General features: G+C 39.5%; 1 protein-coding gene across 2 annotated transcripts in view; it reads right to left on the bottom strand.

The window, feature by feature from the left end:
* The window catches only part of LOC137970018 (alkyldihydroxyacetonephosphate synthase, peroxisomal-like), a 19,885-nt gene extending 14,699 nt beyond the window's left edge, over window positions 1–5,186 (bottom strand). The window contains exon 1 of one of the 2 annotated variants that reach the window (XM_068816464.1): window positions 4,900–5,186. The gene's annotated coding sequence lies outside the window, so the exon portion shown is untranslated. Of the gene's footprint in view, window positions 1–4,181; window positions 4,297–4,899 lie in introns of those variants that run through there. The other variant, XM_068816466.1, reaches the window with a different exon arrangement.
* Between the last annotated feature and the right edge of the window lie 2,314 nt (window positions 5,187–7,500).

Here is a 7,500-nt window from a genome sequence, read left to right as displayed (position 1 = left end):
ATCCCTCGCTCGATTTTGAGTTCTTGCACGTGGGCGATGAGATTACATAGCTTGTCGTGTATTGCTGTCGTTCGGTTATGGGTGACTTCAATCTCTACAAAATCCCCTTCTTAGATTATCTCGTCCGACTCTTCCAGGTAATATTTCAGTTTCTCGATTTCTTTCTCGACTTCGGCGAGTAAAGCTTTCTCGGTGTCTTCCGAATTCGCCCGCTGCATTGTTTACAATCTCTCCGCTCGCGATCGACGGCGTAGTTTCTTGTTTATCTCTCGGTTCCACTAGTTTTTCGATGCTTCCACAGTGTATCCTGGTCCCGGCACCAAAAGTGTACCAAAGACCTTATCGGTAAACTGTAAACTCACTCGACTGCGTTGTGTTTTACTCAGCTTTTTAATTGGTAAATTCGCAAAAACTGGCTCGCTGTTCAACTCACAATTCACCGTACAATTTCTCACTCACATGTCATTGCCTTATTTGGAAACTAAAGCGCACGCGATCAATGTCACATAACAACAACGACAAAGGGGGGAGGGCTAAGTCTATTACTCTCGCACACAGCGACGGAAACGAGAACGTCACACATTTGCATATTTAGTGGCAAAAACAATGGCTTTGCACGCTCTGCACGTGCGTTTTTCAATTTTGATTATTTCTTTGCCGTCGTCAGCAAAACAACAACGTGAAATAGCTAAATTTGAGGTTTTATGAAGAACGTCAGCACCTGATATTAATTTCCTCCCCTAAATTAAGCGCCGCTCATAACGATTTCACTCCTGAGGCACTACCACACCTTTGCCATATTAAAAAACTTGAAATAGTCGTGAAGTGATTACCATATGTTTCGAGATAACTTTCTCGTTGCCGTTCCCGTCGTCGTTGCTAAAGCTCCCAATTGTAACGTGAATGGCGTTTTAGTGGATCTTTAACAAAATATACCGAACGGAAAGTCGATTGTATAAACAAGACAGACCGTGAAAAATAAATATCTGCAATATTAATTAAAAGCGACGTGCAATGGACAATTTCTAAATTAATAGTTTACTAATGTGGTGTTATATACAACACTGAAACCAAATGGCAAATTCTGTATGGTCTTAAAAACATTGAGGAAATCGAACGCCTTGAATGCATCTGTACGTGTTTACTGAAGTCGCATCTCAGTTGTCTTGCTATTTACATTTATTTTGTACTCAACTCTGCACAGTCTTCAGGTAAAACATAATTGGAAGTGTGACAGTGAAGATTTATTTGAAAGAAAGGTTGTTCTCGTTAGTCAAGAATTATTTTGAAAGAGAGCTTGTAGTCCATGTTTTGCTTCATCATTTCTTTAAGGAAAAGATTCTTCAGAAAAGGGTTTGATTCTGAATTACAGTTGATTTGACACGAACTGGGTTTCTTGTTTTCACGCACGCAATGAAATAGGCAGGGTTTTTTGCCTCAAATAGCAAATATGTTGTTTGTTTCAATAAAATCTTTCGCTGGAAAAGGTTTTTGTGACATTCTCGGCCTTTAATTTGCTGATTCATCGTGTTGGTGATATTCGAGCTTAACGCTTGCATACGTGGGTTGAAATTTGACACCCCGCGCGCAGGAAGTCGTGTTTTTTCTGGTAAATGATTAATTGGTAGCTGTAGTTTTTAACGTCAGAAAAAGATCGTTAATCCAATTTATTGCTAAAAGACGTACTAGTGCGCAATTGTTTACATTACTCATTAACACGAAGATTTTTCAACAATGTTACTATATCGCTTTAACCTAACCCAAAAACATTCAGATAGTAAAAAATTTCATCTCTATAGACCTCTTTAGCTTGTACGTTTTGTTTTCCCGTTTCAGACCACGTGATGTTCTCAAGGAATTTTCCTTTTGTTTTTTCATAAGTTATGCGTACATATTCACGTGCATAGGACGACATTTGAAAGAAAGTTTTCCCTAGAGTAATATCACGTGGTTTGAAATGAGAAAACAAAATGTACAAGCTAAAGAGGTCTATTAACCTTATCCTTTGCTTTTGTGTTTGTCGCCGTGTTCGCAAGTATGTTTTTGCATCTCATTGGTGTTTAGATTTTCAATAACAAACTCTGTTTTGATTAAAAACAGACAAAGAAGGTTTCCTGACGCGACAGATGAAATGTAAATATTCAGTCAAATATCACAACAAATTAAAAAAGGAAAGTAGGAAGTTTCTTGGCTAAAAAGTACGTTTTTTTTTCTCTGAAAACGACGAACGATTAACATTCTTCCCTGTAGTTCATTCCATGTAAACAAGAACGTTGACACAAGGTAATCACGTGCACCTTTGTGGTTGCCTAGCACGTGATCAATTTCTTCCTTTTGACAAAACTTCCTCTTGATTCAACAAAGTCAGAGACTGCTGAAATTTTAGTGTTTTTACGATCTCTTGTCATCATTAATCTTTCGCTGAGAATTGGAAATTCAGAGTTTTACATAAAAACGATGCTATTTTTTCTTCATTTGTCTTTTGGCTACCCTGGGGGCCAGAGGAATTTTTTTCCAAGTCGAAGAGAACGCTCCGCGACTCCAAATTAACGGTCGACTGTTGACCGGAGCGTTCTCTCCAACCTTGAAAAAAAATTCCTCTGGCACCCAGGGTATCTTTTTGCTGGCGTTTTAGTGTTAACTCCTGGCTTTACGGTACTCCTTGCAAACGTTCAGCCAAAAAAATTGATTGTCCTGGAATCAGAATAGACCGAAAGGAAGAGCGATTATGGACAAGGTAAGTTTTCCCTTGCCATTTTGATACTGTATTTCCTTAAGGGTCAATTTCTAATGGCTGGGGAAAACAAGTTTAACGACTTAAATCCTCTCCGTGCACGAGATAGAGAGGGAATTGTGACACCCGAAAGTGGCCCGTAAAGTTTCGGGACTTTCGAGAAACGTGCCCCTGGCCCGGTTTCCGAGATCTCATTTTTTCCAACGAGCGGGCTGGGAATTTTGCCATATAAACACCTCAGCCCGGTTACCGGGAGGAAATAATAGAATGCATTTTCGTGATAGAACGAACGTTATCGAGTTTTACTTCCCTCAGTTTTCTTCGATAATGAAGCTCGGAAGAGTTCATTTGATGATAGTTAACGTAAGGTCAAAATAATTTTGAGGTTGGTTTAAACAAAGAAAATGGAGAAATTGTCGCGAGGCTTGTTCGTTAGATTTCACGCCTGAATGGTCGCGTTATCACTTTTCATCTGGGAAACCGGAATGAAAGTCGCCATATGAACAGAAACGGATTTCATTCCGGTAACAGAGCCAACCCAGTCAACCCTTATCTCTTGTTTATATGGTCTCGGTTACCCGAGATAGCCCTCCTTCCCAAGACAACTTTACCGAGCGTCTACATGAGAATTGCGTGACCGAGACAAAGTTGACCCCACTTAATTATGCATATATTTTAAGACGCATCTTCAAAAAATGCGTAGCATAATTTGCCTTTCTTTCTCTCTAGTTCGTTTTTGTTAAGTATAGTTGCGTTTTCACATTCAGCAAATGGACTGACAATCTTAACGCAGCAGTAATACGTAGTTTAAATAAAAGGCTGTTTATGAATCGAGAGTTTCCGTTGACAGCGGTGAGTATTTTAGCGGGGAAAACACTTTTCTTTCGAAAGTAAACGCTAAAAACATGTATAAGCTCCCAAATTGTTGCTTCTTTGATTTTTATTTTATGCGTGCGCATTTAAGATTTTGCCGTCTCATCTTGGGTGGTCGAGCCAAACTGTTTACACGCGAAAAAGTTGTCTCCCCTGTCAGGGTTACCCTACCTGAACCTACCTGCCGAGGCGAGACAACTCGCCACCCCGAGTTGTCTCGCCCACCACGTGTAAACGGTTGAAACAAATGAGTAGAAAAATATCTCTTCCAGGGTAACTCGGGGGAAGGGTTGTCTCGGGTACCCGCGACTGGAATCGCCGGATATTCTTGTAAAAAAAGGTTCTTGTATCCGCTTCCTAAGTGCTGTACAACAAGCGAGGTTTCTTTATTTGCTAATTCAATATGATTTTTGTCTTATTTCTATTTAATCTGTTAATTTGTATTTGGCTCGAGCACGTTTGAACGAGTCTTGAACGTTGGATAAATGAGATAGATACCTACCTGATAGATTGTGCAATGAATAAATTACCAGGCTTTTTCCGACAAAAAATCATCGCAAAAACGTACACTTACCCACGCAATAAATTTTTGAGATGATCAATGTAACATAAATTCCTTTTTCGCTGGAATCCAACGTCATAAAGAATGATCAGACGTCTCGCCAGCCGACTCGAGCTGTATTCTTCAATTTTTCGGGTCTATAACCACGGGTGTTTATAGAATTAATCATAGGATGAATTTAAACGGCTTGGCCGAGTAATGTGCCCTCTTTTTTACAACAAAAACCTATTAGTAGGGAGTTTAAGCAAAGACGACGGCTACGGCAACGAACGACAACGCCACAAAGCACGATTATAATTGGTTTAAAAAGAAATATAATCGTACTGCAAATTTCGGTGCATTTTTTGCCGTACTCCATAAAACAAAAACGTGAAATCACCAAATTTTAGGTTTTGACGACAACGAGAGCATATAACAATAAACCATTCACTTTCTATTTTTACTTTATAACTGTTCGTACCTATCCAGTTACGGGATAGTTAGCCCGTATTGAACAAGGTGAACAAGTCAGAATAATCGGCAAATACTTGCGATATAGCTAAATTATATTTTGGAGTGATGTTTTTCGTTCCTGATGCCGTAACGCCCGATTACTACTCATAACGGAAGAAGTCTCGAATGAAAGACACTTCCACCCGCTTTCACGATTGCTGGACCACTGTTAATTAAGCTGATTAAACTACAGAAACCCGGGAATAAACGAAATTTGTTCTCAACATAGACGACTTACCTTGTCAGAAAGCGGCAAAGATATTACGATCTGCGACTGTAAACTGTACACAAAGATCAAGTGTGATTGTGGAATGGGATAAAGAGGTCACTCGAGTCGATGGGCTGGACTGATAATTCTTGGGTTGCACGTGACGTCACAAAAAAATAAAATACAAAACTAAAGAGCCTTTTGAGTTTTTTTCTTGATCAGCTACAAGAGGTTTTAAAAATATATCTGTTTGCATGTTTTCAGCTCGGTACCGTGATTCGTATCGAAAATAGAGCAGTTTGAATTTCAGAGTTTTTCACAGTGCGTGTCATGTTGACGGCTTTGGAAAAACATGCCAGTTGCATAAAAACATACAAGGAGACGTGTCTATACGAATGTTTGCTAGCTTATTATACAGTAGAAAGTGTTAAAGACAGCCAAACTAAATTCCAGACGTTTCTACAGGTCTCCGGCCGCCATGTTGGTGTACTTCAGCAGTACATCAACATGGAAAACTTAAGACCTAAGACCTAAACTCTACAAATTTGAGTAATAAATTTCGCCGAACAACTCAAGTACGGAATATCGCACAGCCCTGAGACTTGGACCAGTTGTTTATTTATTCCTCGTCTATGAAATTTCCATTTCTTGACTCAATTTCTTAAATGGTAAGCGTTTTTTTTTTGTTTTCACTTGCGCGACGTGCAACCCAAGAATGCCAAATAAAAGATTCGCCGCCAAAACAATCAAAGACAATGACGGGGCATTTTTGAAGATTCACAGACTCAAGTTAGTCTGAAATTTCAGCCGTCTCAGGAAGGAAGTTACCCACGTTGGCAATAAGGTTAGGCTTTTAATTGAGAATTTTTTCATATAATTATCTTCTTTAGCTTTTTATCGGGATTCCCATACAAATCCTTATATTTTTGTCGGCCATGCTCACACTGAACTTGGGGTACCTGTGTTAGGATTAGCTTCATTTAAATACATACTTTGAAATTCCCCATGGAAGCCGTTGTTTCGGTAGCGTGGAGATTAGGTGCAATTTTTTGCAAGCCATTGAACCGAGATCGACATCCTTCGATCAACTTTTTCTACTTTTTTTTTCTATTTTTTTTCAAGGTTTTTTCTTAATTTTCAAATTCGAAGTGACATACTCTGCTTATCAGGTCGTAGATTAAGTATTTGTTTCCTCATTTGCTAACGACAAACTTAACAATGAAAATTGTTCTAAGTCTTGTCCAGTTTACGAAAGGGAAAATTGCGTCGACGACGCTATCGACTTAAATTTTATACAGGCGTCAGTTGGGAAATTGAATTCGAACACTTTCCATTGCATGCGTCTGACCTCAATGATGACAGGTTTCTGTCAGCTCCAATTGAGTGTTGGCATTTTTAACACTCAAGATAACAGATCTCAAGAGTTAATATCCAGCAAATATCTGAAATATTAATTGGATCAGACCAATTTTGGTGAGGGTTTGTTTGCGAGGCAGATATGTATTTTGAGAACGAGAAGGTTGGCGTTCGTGACGATGTTTCGTCCTTGGGTTAATATCCGTGTTCAGTCGCCTTGGCTCGACCAAAAGACACCTTGGTTCGCGCTGAACGATCGACTGTGTAGAAAGCTTTCACGAAGGTTTAAGCTTTAGAGGCGGCACTGCCAAGCCTTGGAGGTGAAATTATTTATTTAAGCATTTATTTTTCCTTATCATTTTAGTCTCTTCCTCTGACTTACGGGCGGCCCACCCAGGCCTGGGAGGTGAAGTCCTTTATTTCGATAATCATGATCACGAAACTTGGATGACTAACAAATTACAGTTGAGTGTCATTTGTTAAGAACTTTGCGAGTACCCATTTCGAATTTCTCAAGAATACCGTATAGTAGCAACTAGCGGTACCGAACGGTTATTGCGAAGTCTTGCACGTACGAGCACTTGTAAACAAGAAGAAAACAAGAAGTGGTTTCACTTTGACCATTTGCTAATCTTAAAAGCAAAGGAAAATAAAAGCGACAAAGGCACATTTGAGTAAACCAAAGGCTCAAATAGTAATTTAATTGCCATAAACGTGCTTGAAGTAGGCAGGTTGATTCCCTCGACATAAAATTGAAGCAACAAAATAGACCAAAACTTCCCTTTCATACGTATCGAGCAAAGCGACATCAAAATGGCGGATCGATCCACTAAGAACGAGCCACGCGATTTACCCTTCTCTCGCCGTTGACGATTTCGGATATCGACCACATATCATCTTTAGGGGCCGGAGCAAATCAGGGATATTTCCCAGTTTGTTCTCAAAAGACCAGCAGACTCACCTACCCCTAGATGAAATATTTCGTGATACTTCGACCCACCACTACGCGTGGTCTAACAAAGAATTTGAAGAATTTTCAACCTATTTTGCGTCAAGTAAAGCATCATATGGTGTCCGACCCTTTGGAATAATGACATCTGGCACCGGAATTTTAATCAGGAAATATTATTTTGCTTACTTGAAGTATCATGCCCCATTCTAAACCTAATATGTTCTCCGTCCTTTGGACTTCGGACTTCGCACTAAAAATGTGACATACTACTACCTTGTCAAAACCAAACTATGTTCGCTCTCTCTGCCATTTGTTTTGCAATT

This window comes from Montipora foliosa, chromosome 9 (genome assembly GCF_036669935.1).
Source record: "Montipora foliosa isolate CH-2021 chromosome 9, ASM3666993v2, whole genome shotgun sequence".
NCBI lineage: Eukaryota > Metazoa > Cnidaria > Anthozoa > Scleractinia > Acroporidae > Montipora > Montipora foliosa.
Note: the sequence above shows the minus strand (reverse complement) of the source record. Positions and strands in the feature narration are given on the sequence as shown.